Source organism: Elephantulus edwardii, unplaced genomic scaffold, assembly GCF_000299155.1.
Source record: "Elephantulus edwardii isolate Elephantulus edwardi_28Jun2011 unplaced genomic scaffold, EleEdw1.0 scaffold00014, whole genome shotgun sequence".
NCBI classification, from domain to species: domain Eukaryota; kingdom Metazoa; phylum Chordata; class Mammalia; order Macroscelidea; family Macroscelididae; genus Elephantulus; species Elephantulus edwardii.
The window spans coordinates 26,660,874-26,679,097 of NW_006399764.1; the positions used below are offsets into that span (position 1 = coordinate 26,660,874).

The 18,224-nt window shown below is 44.9% G+C and overlaps 1 protein-coding gene across 1 annotated transcript in view; it reads right to left on the reverse strand.

Moving 5' to 3' along the window:
• Positions 1–18,224, reverse strand: part of PDCD1LG2 (programmed cell death 1 ligand 2) — a 101,454-nt gene that overhangs the window by 58,065 nt on the left and 25,165 nt on the right. The gene's annotated exons all lie outside the window — the stretch shown is intronic.

Genomic DNA, 18,224 nt, shown 5'->3' on the forward strand with positions numbered 1-18,224 from the left:
AGCTCCGTAACATGGAAAAGTGAAATGATGACTCGTGCTTTTCCAGTGCAGCTGAGGGCGAGGGAGGAAAGAGCTGACTTCTGTTTTTTTGAAGGTGAGGTCAGTGGTTCCCAGATTTGTCTGCACATCAGAATCCCCCGGGGAACTGGAAAAACATTGAGGCGCCCAAGCCTCACCTCTCATTCCAGATCTTTTGGGGTGAGACCCAGGATAGGCGCTTTTCCGATTGACCAGACAGTTCTGAAAGGCACCAGGCTGCCTTCATGGAAGAGGACGCTTTAGGGATCCCCTGGGTTGGATGACGTTGGTGACAGCAATCATTATGAAAAGACACAAGCAGGAGAAAAAAGGAAAGTGGGAATTCCAAGAGTCCTTGGCTATGTCAAAACTAGCTTCCATCTGTCCATGCTTCTCAGACATTCTCTATGACAGAGGCGCTGATGTCATGATCCTCAATGTAAAAAATATGTATAGAAAAAGCAAAGTGGTCAGTGACGGGTTGCTTCTAGTATCGCTGAGAATTGGTGAGAGAGGCAGAGCTGAGTGGCCATAGGAGCGAAGCTGCCCTGGAGGGACCAGACTCTGCCCCTCCTGCTGTGTGACTCCCGAGCCTTTGCAGTAAAATGCCTGAAACTAAGGAATGGCGTTCTAGAAATTATTCTCTAAAATTTACATGGTTGTTAGGCGTCATTGAGTTGACTCAGGTGTGAGAGTGACCCTCTGAACAACACACTGGAACCTCGTCCCCTCCAGCCCTGTCAGATCCTGAGTCATTGTCACAATCTCTGCCCATTGTTGTGTCACTTCTTGTTAAAGGTCTTCCCTTCCTTCATGAGTCCTCTACTCAGTATTCTGACCCCTCATGCCCAAGTGGCATGTTCAAAATTAGTGCCATTATTTAGTAACAAGGATCCCTGCCAGTGAAGTAGAGGTGGTTTGGACCCTTAACTGCTTTACAAGAGAAAGATGGGACAACAATCTCCTTTCATAAAGATGAAACTCAAAACTCAGGGCTGTTGCCACTGAGCCCCATATGCCCCAAGGCCTATAAATAGGCAAATAAATATTTAAAGAAACAGAATGTTCTGTCTCCTACCAAGCAGTTGGTAGATTTGAGCCACTAACCATTCACTTAGCTGCTGGGTACTCACTCCGGGCCGCTGGGGCTTCTTCTGTAAACATTACAGTCTTGGGGACCCAAGGGCTCTATGCTCTCCTGTGGGATCACTGTGAGTTGGAATAGACGTAATGGCAATGACTTTGGGGTTTGCTTTTATTGAATGACCATGACTAATCTGAACTCTGGTGCAACTGATGTGCAAATATCACTTTCCCTTGCTTTATTCAGGACGTTCTGCTGAACTTTGTCCGCCACTGACGACCTAGCCAATAGCTTCGAGCAGTGCAGTAACATGCAGGCCAACACAGGATGAGAAACTGCCAGGCCTAGAAAGGCCTGCTGGAGGAGATGTGTATTAGGTGACATAGTCAAAGAGAGAAAGGTCCTCGGAAAGATCACGCACATACAAGGCCAGGGGAGCTGAGAAGCAAAAGCTGGATCATGAGGGCCAATCAAGGCAGAGCTAAGGGGTCTGGAGATTCCCGGGCTGGCAGGGGACGGGAGCAGGGAGGAGGGACAGAATGCAAAAAGCTAATACACTCACTTGCTACCCAAAAGGCCGGCAGTTCAAATCCATCCACGGGGGTCTGAGAAGAAGGGCCTAGAGAGTCACTTTTGAGAGGTCAGTTCTACTCAGACATGTGGGGTTGCTGTGAGTCAAGGTGGGCTTGTTGGCAACCATTTTTATTTTTCCTTTAGGAACTTTAACCGAGAAAGATGGGCAATCTCTCATTCAATTTACAGCCTCTGAAAACCAGCTATGCACGAGTTGGGTCTGACTAGCTGGCGCATAGCAACAAAGGACTTTACATCTTAATCTGTATGTGATGGAAGAGATGCTAGGGACTTCAGTGTTGGATGCCACATGGCCATTTGGGTCACTATCTATTTGAAAAGCTTGGGTGGTAAAGTACATCAGAGAGTCCAACACTAGAGTCTCATCTCTTTTGAGTTAATGACATTTAGCATGTGGTTGACTCAGGATTTCTCTTCTAGGGAAACCAGTTCAAGTTGCCTGTTGAGTCGACTCTGACCAGGGAGACCCCATGCGCGTCCGAGTAGAACTCTGCACCTTAGGGGTTTCTCTGGCTGTTTATTTAGGAAACAAATTTCCAGGCTTGAAGGACTCTCTATCCTGTCGGCTAGCAGCCCACCTCCTTCGTGGTTTGTACCACCCAGGTGTCTTCCTTCTAGGGAAGGACTGATTATAGAGCTCTGCTTGTCCTTTAAGCACTCACTCTTGTTACCTTGTCCCCTGAGCCTGGGAACATCCTTCCTCTAATGTTGATTCCTCATTATGGTCCGTATTCCTGTAAATTAGAATCAAATGGAAACACCAGGAGAGCAAGTGTGTCACACAACCTTTTCATTGTGGAAAGAGAAAGCAAAACTTAAACTTAAGGGTGTGCCAGTATTTCATTTCATCAACAAAAGTGCCTTCTGATCTGAGCTAGACTAGACGAATAATAGTCACAGAATGCACTGCTCTATCACGTTCTTCAGTGATACCAGCTAATCTAGGGCATTTTAAAGAGCTTCTACAACGTCTGGAACTATGTCCAGATGGAACAGGGAAAAGATGGAACATGGAAAGAGACTTCATTTTTCTAAAGGGACACATTCTTCCTCTAGTGTAGTGCTTTATCAAGTGTGGTCACTCAAAAAATGATTGTGGCTGCCTGAGTGGATTAACTTAACTAACTTAGTCATAGGATAGGCTATTTTCATTCGCTAGGTCAAGGGAGCAGAATCCAGGAATGCAGGCTGACAGGCCGAGAGAGATTAGAATTTGAGCCAGTGACAGACTAGGAAAAGATATGCAGAGGGCAGGAAGGGTTGTTTTTTCCAAAGGGAGGAGATGAACAATAAAGAGGTGAAAATTAAACTCCTGAGGCAAAAATAACCAAATCCTGACAATCATCTTAACTGGTACTGCTAACTGGCTCTGCCCAGTTCAGTGACATCCAGAGAAGTGAAACTGAAACAGACCCAAATTTGAAAGCAGTCAGAGCAAAAGTTGGAGAGGGGAAATGACCAGCTTTGCTAAAATTCTAATTTCTTTCTTAAAAAAAAAAAAGGACAGGGCGTGGCTGCATAGCCATCAGATTTCTTGATCCGCAGAGTTGCAAACAGTGGTGCTCGGCTCAGTGATGGCCCTCAGTCACAGTGCTCTGAATGCGTGTGGCTTTCCACAGTCCTGCTGACAATCCGATCGTCAGCCGCAGGCTCCGAGAAGGACTCGTTACCCTCCTTCTGTGTCTCCCATTCCAGGACTTTCACCTGTAATTTTTCCCATTCCAGCTGTCATTCTGTATTACCTACATTTTACAAGTTCAGGTCTGACCTGGTTTTGCTTGATCTGTCATGTCTGAATTGGGTGGAACTGGTTGGAAGTTCTGCTTTTTAACAAATAAATACAGTTTCTATTATCTTTTAGAGAGGACTGAAAAGGAGAAAAGGAGGGGAGGAACTGTGCCAGTGAGAAACCTACCTTTGTAGGACTCAAGGATCTCCGAGGATTTTAAAGATAGGTGCATAGGTGTTCATTCATTAAGACAGGATACCGCCGCTGAGGAGAGTTAAACACCGGGTGACCCGCAGAAGACTGAAAGGTTTCAGGGGCAACAATGGCAGCACCTGGGCCTCTGGCCTCCAGGCAGCTGACTTGTCCAGTGCTCTCTCCTCATCATTCCTTCACATCTTTTCAGCACTGTGGTCACTCTGCCCTCCAGATAATGACCACACGAACTCCATATCGACCTAAGCACAGTCATCATCATGGGAGGCACATCGCTGCCCCACCTCTGCTTTCGCATGTCCAGTCCTCAGACCAGGTGAAAATGAGTTTCTCTCTTGGTATTTGTGAGAGAGGCTTTATAAACTACCTGCTTCCTAGGGTTACTGTACATTGGGCAAAACTGCTGCTGAAGACCTCTCTTTCTCTTTTATTTTTAAAGTTATTATTTATTAATTGTTGCACATTTTCTTCCTTCCCCCATCCTCCCCACTTCCCTAGTCCACTTTGCAATGTACCTCTTGTTACAGATTGTTGTCATATATTCCTTTGAGTCAGTTCTTCGACTCATCTGTTCCAATGCAGAGTTCATTATTTCTCCACTCTTTCCTGTTCTCCCCTAAACCACCATGTCAGTCCTATTTTATAACAGTGGTGTTATGCAGTATTTGTCCCTTTGTGACTGAGATATTTTACTCAGCATAATTTCCTCCAGGATCACTCATGCTCTGTAGTGTTTTACGAGTACATTGTTTTTCAGTGTTACATAATATTCCATTGTGTGACTGTTCTATAGTTTTTTTCTATCCATTTGCTTGTTGATAGGTACTTGGCTCTTTGCTATTATGAATAACACAGCAATGAATATGGGTGTGCATACATCTGTTTGAGTGTGGATCTGGTTTCTTTAGGGTATATTCCCAGTAGCAGACTTGCTGGGTCAAATTATATTTCTATTTCCAACTTTTTGAGAAAGCACCATACCACCTTCCATAATGGTTGTACCATCTTACATTCCCACCAGCCATGAATAAGAGTTCCAATCTCTCCCCAACCTTGCCAGTATTTGTTGTTTGCTGCCCTGTTGAATACTGCTATTATTGCTGGGGTGATAAGTTATCTCATAGTTGTTTTGATTTGTATCTCTCTGATAGCTAGGGTTTTTGAACATTTCTTCATGTGTTTGTTTGCCATCTGGATGTCTTCTTTGGTAAAAAAATGTCTATTCATACCTTGTGCCCATTTTGTGACTGGCTTATAAAGTGCTAAAAAGCAAGGTAAGGTCTTAAATATCAAACCATGGTATTTTCAATTGCTTCCCATGCATTGGGAGTTGGACAATGAATAAGGAAGACTATAGAAGAATTGGTAGTGTTGGAAAAGAATACTGTATATGCCAGGGACTTTGGAATAAACAAAAATTCTGTCTCAAAGCAAGTGAAACCAGGGTGCACTTTAGAGTCAAAGAATTGTCTCTTATATTTTGGGAACATTATTAGTAGAGACCAGTTTCTTTAGAAAGATATCATGGTTGGAAAAGTAGGTCAGCAAAAGAAAGGAAGAGTGTGAACAAGATGGGCTGACACAGTGTCTACAACAACGGACCCGTGAGGAGGACGACATCGTGTTCACAAGCACAGGTGGGATTGTGAGGATGGTGCATGATGGGAAGGGTCCTGCTGCACATGGGGTCGGTGTGAGTCAATGGCACTGAGCAATGGTTATTGGGAAATAACCCTGGTGGTGCTAAAGTTGCCGTTGGAACCCACGCAGCAGTTGCACAAGGGAAAGACCTGGTGAGCTGCTGCCAGAAAACCCAGTAGGTCCATTCTCTTCTGTCACAAGGGCTCCTGTAAGTCAGACTCACCTCCATGCCCCCCAATTCCACCACATCAGAGTTGTCATGGACACGTAAAGTGTTTGAACAAAAGCTCCTGGTGCCAAGAAAGTCCTCAAAAATGTTCAATACCATTGTTCTTATTATTTCCTGGCCAGTACGTTGTCTTACACACTAGTTAATTTTGCCCTCAAAATGAAAACAGAATAAACATTAAAGGTTTTCCCCACCAAAGAAAATGAGACTTTTTTTTAAAATGTTATTATTTTTGTGTGCGTGTACCGTCAAATCAGATCTGACTGGTACAGGAGGAGATTGTCCCTCCTTCCCCGGCAGAGAATCTGGTGGATTCGAACCGTGCGCCTCTGGGATTGTAGTTGCAGCTCCTTACCACTAGGCCACCAGAGCTCCCCAGAAAAGGAGACAGTGTATCGTCATGACGTTGTTAGGTGCCGTAGAATCAAGTGTGATTCACAGCGACCCTGTGAACAACACATCTGAACCCTGTGCTGTTCTGCGCCATCCTCATTATCTCTGACACACTCGACCTTATTGCTGCAGTCACGGTGTCAATCTACCTCGTTAAGGATCTTCCTCACCTTCGCCCACCCTCCACCTTCCAAGCATGATGTCCTTTTCCAAGAAAAAGCCTTTCCTAACTACATGCCCACGGTATGTGAGATGAAGTTTCATAATATTTGCCTCCAAGGAATATTGCGGCTGCATTTTCTTTAAGACATATTTGTTTGTTCTTTTGGCAATCCATGGGATAGTAAAGTATTCTTCTCCAACACCACAGCTCAAAGGAATCAAACCTCCTTTTGTAATTCTTATTCACTACTCGGCTTCCAGATGCATAACATGTTTTAAAAGACCATGGCCTGAATCAAGTGCACCTTAGTCTTAAGACTGACATCACTGTTCCTCAGTAATTTCGAGAGGTCCCTGACTGCAGACTTTCCCAGTGTAATGTAATGATGGCCTGTATTTTTAGAAGTTATATTAAATATATTTCAAAATGTACAAGAGAAAGTAAAGAGTACTCAGAAGCCCAGGCAACATGTTGTTTTGATGAACAAAATTCTTGAGGAATCCCTGAGTGGTGAAAACGTTTAGGTAGCTGGCTGATAACTGAAAGGCTGGAAGTTTTAGTCCTCCCAGAGGCATCTAAGAAGAAAGGGCTGGAGATTTATTGCCCAAAACTCAGCCACTGAAACCTACATCTTGACTCTATTATAGACAGACAGCCATGAGTTAGACTCAATGGAAACTGGTGTTTTGTTTGTCTAATTCTTGATACCTCTCTTGGCACATGCATGTACATGTAATTTCCTATGATGTTGTGCCCCATAAAATCAATTCTAACTCATAACAACCTTGTAGGACAGAGTAGAATGACCATTTTCTTCTCTGAAGAGGCTGGTGGGTTCAAACCACCAACCTTTGAGTTAGCAACTGAGCACTTTAACTGCTATGCCACCAGAGCTCCTTATCATAAACCACCAAGAATTCTCTCTCACAGTCTGTTCCTGGTACCAAAGATTATTTCTTTGGGAAGAATTGCTGACATTTCTGGGAGACTCTTATAGCACATGGCCCAGTAGAATAACAGCTTTCAAGAACCTAGTCAACTGGTTTGATAGGACTAAGGTGAATGTGGGTAATTGGGAAACTCAGAAGTTCCAGGTGGGAGGGCAAGTGGGTCAGGTTGAGGGAAGGCAAATTTTTTGGAGGTCAGCCCTGCCCACAGGCTATTTCCCAGGCCAGTGAAGGGACTCAACAGGAGAATTTACTGACCTCTTTCTTAGATCATCAGTAACCTATGATTTCTCTGAATTTCTAGTCCTTCTGGGAAATTAGGCAGGGAAGTTAAATTGGCTTCAAAATGTCACAGAACTTTTGAGGAACCTTCAAAGGGCATTTTATGGCAGAAGGCTTCTTTAAAGTGCTAAAGAGCAAGGGTGTTACTTTGAAGACTAAGGTACCTAAGATATGGTATTTTCAATCACTTCATATGCATGTAAAAGAAGGGAAATGAATAAGGAAGACAGAAGAAGAACTGGTGTCTTTGAATTGTGGTGTTGGTGGAGAAAATGGAATATGCCATGGACGGCCAAAAAGGCAAACAACTCTACCTTAGAAGGAGTGCAGCCAGAATGCTCCTTAGAAGAAGGTGGTGGGACTTCGTCTCACATCTTTTGGGCAGGTTTCAGGATAGACTGGCTCTTGGAGAGCATCGTGCTTGGAAACACAGAAGGTCAGCAGAAAAGAGGAAGCACATCAACCAGAGGGACTGACACAGTGACTCGTGGACATAATTAAACACAGCAGAGATTGTGAGAGTAGAGCAGGAGTGGGCAGAGTCTTACACTGCACATACGGTCACTGTTAGTTACAGATGACTTCATGACACCTCACAACAACAAAAGTAGGGTTGGGGCAAATTTTTTCCAGATTCCTGAGTTGTAGTAAGTTCATTGTTCAAAACAGCTTTCCTAGGTCATTGCCCTTGACTTTGCCATATGGGTGGGTGAGAACATGCAAACAAGATGTTAGTCTGTCCATAACAAACGGGCTAGTTTCACCATTCCACCAGATTTAAATTGAGCATGTTCAGTGGCAGAAACTGGAGAATCTTATTACCAGGAAGAAAAACGTAGAAGAGAGGGTAGAACATGTCCTTTGGGACCATTTCTTTCACCTCTCTGACTGGGCCTGCAGGAGGACACCAGCAGCCACAGCAGGGGACCAGAGGCTTGTCATGAGACCGAGTGGACTTTGGGACTGGTGCCCCGTGGAGCCACAGTCAGGGCCTTTTGCCCATGCTTGTGAAGACTAGGAGCAGGGAAGAAGGAAGTTCCATCATTGGCAGGACTAAAAGAGTTTTATAATACTGCCTAAAGACACAAGGCTGAAAGCCAAAGCATCTGCCCATGCTTCAGAAGCTGAGAAACTGTATCCTGTTGCAACCCGAATTGTAATCTGTTAATATCCCTAATAAAGACTGTAACAGTGAGTATGACTCTGTGAGGTCTGTGTAGCTATTGCAGTGGATTTTGGACCCTGTAGAGCAGGTGGAATTAGCAGAGTGATAGGATTGGTGCTGGAATTAATAGAAGCAGATGTGAGAGGGTGGGAGGCAAGTTTGTCATCATGGGAGTTGGTTTTGTATTGTGGATACTGAAGAGGGGGCAGTTACCCCTTGTGGGCGGTCCTCACACTGCTCAGACTTTTTTTTTTGTATGCACACCAATATTTATTGCTGCATTATTCATAATAGCAAAGAAATGGAAGCTTTTTGAGAAAACACCAAACTGCCTTCCAGAGTGATTGTACCATTTTACAATTCCATCAACAGTGCATGAGAGTTCCTATCTTTCCACATCCTCACCAACATTTATTACTTGCTGCCCTGCTAAATTTTGCCACTGCTACTAGGGAGAAATTGTATATCATTGTGGTTTTGATTTGCATTTCTTTTACTGCCAGTGATTCTGAACATTTCTTCATGTATCTGTTAGTTATCCAAATGTCTTCCTCTATGAAAGGTCTTCCCATGTCTTTTTTGTAGTTTTGCTATCAGTCTTTTTCTTGTGGAGCCCTGTAGGATTCTGTAAACTTCTGTTATGAGACTCTTGTCTGAGATGGTATTGCCAAATTCTTTTCCCAGTCAGTAAGTTTCCTTTTCAGTGAAGAAAGTTTCATATGAATAACGGGATTTAATCTTCAGAAGGTCCCTTTCATCAATTTTATCCTTTCTTAGTTGTACATTTCTGGGTGTATTTGACAACCTCTTTGTACCATCAGGAAGGTCTTCTAAGATTTGTCCAAATGTGTCTCTTATGATGATGACACCATGCTGGAAGATGAGTTCCCTCAGTTTCAGGCTCTCAAAACACAAGAGCTTCACTAATGGGACTTTAATGAAACAACGATGAAGGTGACTCAGGATCAGACATTTTACGGAACACCAACTGACAGATTTCAACAAACAGATGCTGCCCTGAATGTGCTTGCCAGGTTGTGCTCAGAAATCTGGAGGACATGTACTTGGTCAACTGACTGGAAACTACCTATACTTATTACCATTCAAAAAAGAGGTAACCCAACAGAGTGTGAAAATTATTGAACAACATCACTAATATCACACACACAAGCAAAATCCTGCTGAAGATTATCCAAAAATGACTGGAACAGTACATAGACTGAAAACTACCATAAATACACGCTGGATTTAGAAGAGGTTGTGGTACTAGAGACATTAACCCAATGTCAGATGGATCTTGGTAGGAAGCAAAGCGTACCAGAGGAATGTTTATCTGTGTTTCATTAACTATGCAAAGGCATTTGACCGTGTGGATCACAACAAATTGTAGTTTAACCTTGAGGAGAATGAGAATCCCAGAACGCTTGATTGTGCTCATGAGAAACCTATACTGGACCAGGAAGCAGTCCTCAGAACAGAGCAAAGAAACACTGCATGGTTCGAAATCAGGAAAGAAGTGTGTCAGGGATGCGTCCTGTTTCTATACCTTTCTGATCTATATGCTGAACAGATAATTTGAGCGCCTGGGCTATATGAGGAAGAATGTGGCATCAGGTTTGGAGGAAGACTCATTAACAACCTGCATTATGCATATGATTAAACCCTCCTTGCTGAAACTGACAAGGACATGAAGCGCTTGCTGCAAAAGGTCAAGGATTATAGTCTTCAATTTGGATTGAAGCTCAGCATCAAGACAACAAAGATTCTCACCACCGGGCCAACTGGCATCAACATGCTACACTGTGGCTGTTAACAATTCCAGCTTGCTTGGCTCCACAATCAATACTCTTGGCACCGGCAGTCAGGAACTCAAAAGATGAGTTGCACTGGGCAAATCTGCAGTCAGGGGTACCTCTCCAGAATACTGAGCAGCAATGATGTAAGTCTAGAGGCTAAGGTGCATCTGATTCCGGCCATGGTCTTCACAAATACTTGCTATGCATTAGAGAGCTGGATGATAACTAAGGATGACAGAAGAACTGATACCTTTTAGTTGTGCTGGAGAAGAGTCTTTAACGTACCAATGGATTACCAAGAAAACGAACAGGTCTATCTTAGAGAGGATAAAATCAAGTTTCTCCTTGGAGGATAAGATTTTGAAGCCCCATCTCACATGCTCTGGGCATGTGGCCAGGAGAGACAGATCCTTGGAGAAGGACATCATGCTTGGAAGGGTGGAGGGACAGCGCAGGAGAGGAAGACCCTAGATGAGATGGACTGACACAGTAACAGGGGCAATGGAGGTTGGTGTGTCAGAGTCAGTGAGACTTGGTCAGGACAGGGCAGGCCTCAGGGCTGTTGGGCACAGGGTCGTAGTGAATTGCAGATGACTCAATGTCTCATAACAACAACAGTGCTCTATGTCATCGTGACACACAGTTATTACGAACAGGAACCTGCTCAAAGAGAGCTCACAACATAGCTCCTTAATTTGACACAGCTCACTCACCAAAGATATTGCCTATTTCTTTTAATGTGCGTGTGTACGCATGCCATTCCTGATATATGCGACTGCTCATTTCCAGTAATCTCTTGAGATTAAAATTAGAACATTTTCATTTCCATCCTGAACTTTGAGGAACTTGTTTCCTGCCCCACCTCAAGCTCTCTACATCCATCCCATAGTCCTTCACTTCACGGCCACCCAAACCCTGGAGGCTTTCCCACCTCGGAATTCCCTGGGTCTCCCTGTCACACAATCCAGGAATGACACCTCACAGGAACCCTCTTTACGCTCCTGAGCTTGTATTCATCGTGATTCTCTGTCGTAGCAAGCTGGGTTTCCTGTATCTAAACGCCTATATTACTTAATGCCCTCAGCCAATCTTCCCAGAAACTCCAAACTTGAAGAAACAATACATTCATTTCTACTTCTCAGGCAACAAGATAGAAATAAAATTTTGAACCAATCTTGGGTTTTTTCCCTCCTAGGATTCTAGAACTCTCCTGGACATCTGGAGAGACTAGAAGCCTGTTTACAAGAAACCATATGATACGATACAAAAGAAGACAGGAAAAGGGAGACAAGGAGTGGTGGGCAAAACGCAGAAAAAGCCCAAACCACATGGGCTCTTCTTCCTCCTGGACACACGAGCAGCAGTGTGGGTCACCACCAGGACCATGGGCTTGCCATAGGGGATTGGCCACCCCCTGCTTCAGGGACTGGGTACCCATCAACTAGCAGCTCTCTCTGCTTCCTCACCCCTCCAATTCTTCCCTGTCCTCCTGCAATAGGAACCTCAGGCTGTGAGCTAGGCTCCCCCTCCTGCGTTACAGTTGCAATAATGCACCTCAGCTCCCAGAAGACAACCTGACTCAGCCCGAGGCCCTCAGGTCCTGATTTCCTTGTGGCTCTCGCCCTCCTTACTCACCACTCCCTAGTCCTCTGGCTTCCTTTCTGGCTCTTGAACGCACCACTTTTAATGTCCCATGAGAGCTTATTGCGGAGACAGTTTTCACTACATCCTCACTAAGGTGGATGCACTTTAAATGTCTTCTTTTCAGAGCAGCCCCTCTCACCCACCCTGCACATGCCAGTTGCCTAGTGTGTGGGGGGCCTTACACTGTCATGAGTTTATTATATAGAACCTCTGGTAGCACTGTCATTTAAATACTCTGCTGACAACCAAAGGTTAGTGGTTCAAACCCACCAGCTGCTTCACAGGAGAGAGATGAAACAGTCCGTTTCCATAATAACATACAGGTTTGGAAACTCTGTGGGCAGTTATACTCTGTCCTGTGGGGCAGCGATGAATCAGACTTGACTTGACAGTGGGGAGTTTATCTTTTACATATTTCCCCCCTTGTCCCCAACTTGAATGGGAGTCCCCTGGGGCAGGGAGTACGGCTTTTCTGTACCCTGTTGTAGCCTAGTGGCCTAGTATCAGGTTTGGTGTTTGACATGTAACAGATACTCAGTAAATATCAGTGAAATGACTAAAAGAATAAAATTTGGTTCTCAGCTTTCTCAGCCCACACTGTACCAAAGTTGGGAGAAAAATCTAGTAATTTGTCACTTAGAGAAACACAACTATTTTTTGCTTTAGATTTCTTAATGTTCCTTAAATAGTAAGTACAGCATAGGATGAGGGATGGCGTCATCAGTATTTTTAAGTCTATATTCAATGATCACTTTCAAAACAATAAATTAAAAAACCTACAAAAACTGGTGAGCTCTGGTGGCCTAGTGGCAGGAAACTGCACTGCAATCCCAGAGGTGCGTGGTTCAAATCCACCAGATGCTCTGCTGAAGAAGGAGGAACAATCGCCTCCTGTACCAGTCAGATCCAATTTGACGGTATACACATAAAAAAAACCCAACAAAACCAAAACAAAAACCTACAAAAACTAAACCCACTGCTGCTGAGTCAGTTAAGACTCACAGTGACCCTCCATCAGGTAGGTCTCTGACTATCAGTTTTTAAAGGAAGAGACAGCTCATTTTTTTCCCCTCCCACAGAGTAGCTGATGCATCCAAACCATCGAACTTTGAGTTAACAGCCAGACATTTTATACGCTATGCCTCCAGGACACCAAAACAGTAGTTATTCTAAAACAACTTTTGACTCAGGTTGTTAACGCTATCAATTCTGCAAGCCAGTGCGCCCCTCTTCTTGCTAGAATAACCAGTTCCAGTACGAGCCAGCTGTAGCTGCCAGACCCAGCCTCCCCTGTAGTCTGGGATGATCATGGAACAGAATTCCCTCAGTTCACCATTTCCAAACCTGGCTTGTATTACATCCCTCCACATCTGCTCCACGACACATCCCAGTTCTAACCAGCTGTGTGAAGACCCTCCCCCACCCCCGGGAGACCTTGAGGACCCAGTACTGGAGGCAGCAGAGCTCTTGTCAGAGGCCAAGCATGAGTGTGGAACGAAACAGACTGCCTGCTTCAGTGAATCCTGCATCTGGTGCTTTATTTACATGAATTTTATTCTACGTCAGATATTAAACCTGATCAAAAACCTATAAACACATAGACTCTTCTGTCAACTCATATACAGCACTTGCAATGTGTTCAGTTCCCTTTTATGTTCTTTATAAATCTTGTCTTTATCCTAATGGTTCTGAGTTATCATGGGTCTTATATTACAGTTGAGAAAACTGAGGCATAGAGAACCTAATTAACTAACTCCCCCTCCCCATGTCCACTGCCCTGGAGTGGATTCTGACCCACAGTGACCCATCTTCAGTTTCCAGGATGGTGCAAGACAGGCAGCAATTGGTCCATGGCCCATGAAGTCATGTGAGATGGATGTTGAGCTGATGGCAGCAATGGAAAACTACGCAGCACACAGGAGCAATGATTTTGTAAATTACTACCTAACTTGGGAGGGACTGGAGAGCATTATGCTAAGTGAACTAACTCCGTCCCACAATAATAAATATTATATAAAACCATTACTGTAGAATGAGCACAAGGATCCAAGGTGGGGAGGAGGGAGCAGAGGGGAGGATGCGAAAAGGGGGGAGGATGGGATGCTTAATCGTAGCAGTTGGACAATTTGATGGGTGGAGGGAGGGATGGTGGACGGAGGAGTGGGTAAAGGAAAGGGGAATGTTTCCGTGTGAAAAACAATGTATACAAACATTGTAAGTAAACTAGTATAAAATGAAAAAAGAAAACCACCAGGAGACATTGTTTCTCATCTTGCACGTGGGTGGAGCAGGGAATGTGGCACTCTTGGGTGTCCCATTCTCTCTGAGGTTCTTCTCTTGGTTTGATTTTTTTAAAACAGCAGGGAGTCAGAGGCCATGTGTTGAGTGAGAGGTGTAGATGGAGAGAAGAGACTTAAATGATGATCTGTCAAGATGTTATCTGCACAGTGGGAAAGAAATCCATTTACTTAACTTCATTTGCCTAACAAAACAGCCCAAAACCACAGCCTGGAAAAAGGTGGAAACACACACCACAGACATGAATCATCCTGAAGATCTAGTTTAATGACCTTGTTTCATTTACAGAGAGGTCTTAGGCATTCTTCAGGAGGGAGCATCCAGGAAGCCCAACTCCTGCCAGACACCCTGCACGTTGGAGCGGAGCCACGCAGTGTCATCTCCTGGTCCTCTGAGGTCCCTAAGGCATCCGTGCTCCACAGCTTAGTTACACCAGTTTAGGGCCCTGGGGAAGAAGCGCTTGAGAAACTGGCCTGCGAGCTAAAGCTGGCCTGTTCTCTGGGGACACAGCCAGGACCTACCTTGGCTGTTCCCACTGTGGCTGCTTTCCCACTGTAGTGGCAGAGTTCAGAGTTGCAAAAGAGAACACATGACCTAAAATACCTACTGCCTAACCCTTCACATGAAAAGTTTGCCAGCTTTCTTTCAAAGGTTAGGGAAGTGAAAGGCTAAAAAAGTAGTCTGTTGGCCAACTCTGGGAGTCCTTGAACGAGAGGGCAAATACCTAGGGTTCTCCTTCCGTCTGAAGGAAGCCATGCAGACCTCTTTCCCTAGAAAGTGCTTTGCTGGTAGACCAGGAAAATTGTGCTGGCTTCCTGATAAAAAAACGAGGAGATGAGGATGGGAAGAGATGCGGAGATCATAACAGAGGTGCTGCTGTTACGGCCATTGAATTGTTTCTGATTCATGGTGATTCAGTGTTCAACAGCGTGAAACTCTTAGAGGTCCTGCACCATCCCCCCAGTAGTTGTCATGTTTGAGCCCATTCTTCCAGCTGTTTCGTCAATCCATCTTTCTGAGGGGCTTCTCTTTGGCTGAACTTCTACTTTCTACTTTGGATGACTCTCTACCCTTCTGGTAGTTGAGTGAGTAGGCAGTTGTGCTGCCAAACCAAAGGCAAGCAGTTCAAATCCACCAGTTGCTCCATGGAGAAAAATGGACAATCTCTTCCCATACCATTTACAGCCTCTGAAAACCCACCGGAGGGTCAGCTATGAGTTGGTTCTGACTTGATGGCGATGAGTTGAGTCCATGGGACCCAAAGGGAAATGACCACATCTTTGATCTGACGTCAATGTGAACATGTTTAGTGAGGTGCTGCCTTCACAGCTGCAGTGTTTGGACACACCTGGAATTGCCATGGCGTCCTTCTCCAGCTTGAACATGGAGTCCCGCAGGATGGCCAGCGGCAGGAGAACAACAGAGCTGAGAGAAAGCCTTGCTACCACATTGGGAGGTTGTTGTTATTGTTCTGTGCCGTCAAGTTGGAACCAACTTCTAGCTGACCCTCCAGCAGGTTTTTGGATACGGTAAATTAAAAGATGTGATGCTCTGAGGAAAATCTGCTGTCAAGGATATCTCCCAAGTGCTAAGGAGCAACACTGTTTGTTTAACAACTAAAGAGTGCCTGATCCAAGCACTGTTACTGTTGTTGTGTGCTGTCGAGTCAGATCGGACCCACAGCTGACCCTCCAGCAGGTTTTCAGAGGCTGTAAATGGCATGAGAAGAGATTGCCCATATTTCTCCGTGGAGCAACTGGTGGATTTGAGCTGCCTGCCTTTGGGTTGGCAGTGGGTTTTCAGATGCAATAAATTGCACAGGAAGAGACTGCCCACGTTTCTCCTGAGGAGCAGCTGGTGGATTCAAACCACGTACTTTTTTGTGACTGCAGCACAGCTTCTTACCACTAAGTCACCAGAGCCTGGTCTTTTCAATTACTTGCTGTGCTTGAAAGCTGGACAATGACTAAGGATGACAGAAAAGTAATCAATACTTCTGAGGTGTGTTGTTGGAGAAGAGTGTTGAATATCCCACTATCAAAAGAACAAACACGTCTCAGAGAAAAGTACAACACGGGGGTTCCTTAAAGGCAAGGATTTGTGAAACGTCATCTTACATACTTTGGGCAAGTTGTTAGGAGGGGTGAGTCCTTGGAAAAGGACATCATGCTAAGAAAAGAGGCGGGGTCAGAGATAGAGTGGAAGACTCTCAACAAGGCGAACGGACTCAGTGGCCGTAACAGGCTCAGGTATATCAGAGAGGATGGCGTTGTTCATAGGGTCACCATGGGTCATGGTCATCTTGACAGCACACAACAAAAACAACAAATTGCCCATCTTTCTCCTGTAGTTAGGTTGGTAGATTTGAACTCTGTGCCTTCATGTTGGCAGCACAACTCTTTACCATTAAGCCACCAGAAATCCCTCTGTAAGGATTACTGTCTCAGAAACCGGGTGGGGCAGTTCAAGTCTGTCCTCCAGCGTCGCTGTGAGCAGGAATCCAGTCCCTCAAAGCTAAGGACAACAAATAGTTTTCTGTTCTTCTGGTCTTTCCAGCCATTTCTCTTTTCCTGTTTTTGTCTTTAACAAATACAGCAAGTTTATTGTTCCATTGTATAGAAGACTGAAATTCCCAATTCACGACACTAACTCTAGTCAAGCCATTTCTTTTAAGACATCAGAATGAGATAAGGAAATTCCTAGTTCATGTCAGGTTGAGGTGGAATTTCCTGCCTCTTCAAAAGCATCCTGATCTTAGGTCAGAAAGTGGGTAAGAGCAGAGAATTCAGAGGAAAACATAAAAACAAGAGTTTGTGTGAAATAGTCAAGGAAATGAGGAGGAGAGAAACACAGTCCTCAGGCTGTACGTCTGGTGAATAGGAACTCAGATGAGCATCATCAGGACCGAGGAAATAATGAGCATGACCGCAGACCCGAATGTGGACACATAATTGTCCAGCAAGTCAGCCAATGTGAGGGCAGCCGACACCCCAACAAGGAGTCTGCTTTGTATACGGCTCCACTAACATGACATGAATCCCATCGATCAAGAGGATTCCAAGTCCTTGTGACCCTACGGCACAGAGGGGACCTGCCCCACCTCCTCCTGCTTTCCAAGGCTCGCCTCGTCAAGGAAGCTCACTGGCACATCTTTCTCCCTGGTAGGTTTGAGCTGACAACCTTTCGACTAGCAGTCAGATGATTAACCACTGTCCTGCCAGTGTTCTTACATATATGCCAGATTGCCTAAAATGAAAGAAACTGAAGGTACCAAATGTGGGTTAGCTGTACAGCTCGCTTTGGGCTATGCCAACAGAACACAGTCAACTCATTATGGTCAAGTTGGAACCAACTCACAGTTGAAACGTCCAGCAGGTTTGCCGAGGGTGTCGTTGCGCAGGAGGAGATGGTCCGTCTTCATCCTGTGGAGTTGCTGGTGGATCTGAACCTTTAGAGAGACGCGGGGAAACTCCCTACAAGACTGTGGCACCAGAGCTCTCAGTGTCAGACGTCCTCATAATGACCCTCTGTACAGAAAGTCTACTCCTATGTCATGTGCTGGAGAAAGAAACTTGTACTAAAAATATCATATGTTGTTGTTGTTGTTGTTAAGTGCTGTCAAGTTGCAGGTAACGCATAGTGACCCTATGAAGGAGAGTCCTCGACGCCTGGGTGTCTTTCATCCTCTCTCCAGGTTCATAGGGTTTCCGGAGGCAAGCTGTTATGGAAGTGGATGACACTCCTGCTTCCAAACTTGTTTTAATCGGGGAGCTCCCCCCACTCTGTCCGCATTGGGGAACCAACCATTAACGCATTTGACACACCAGTGTCACAGTGTTCAGCCTCACAGCAACCACAAGTGACCGCTGTACTGCAACTTATACACCAGGGCTATACAACCTAGAGGAATGTCTGAACAAAAACAATGAAAGATGGGCCTGAGGGCCGCAGATTAAAAGTCACCCACCTTTGGCTTGGTAGCAAAGCTTTCTGTCCACTGGGCCAACTGATCTCTCTCTATGTTGATA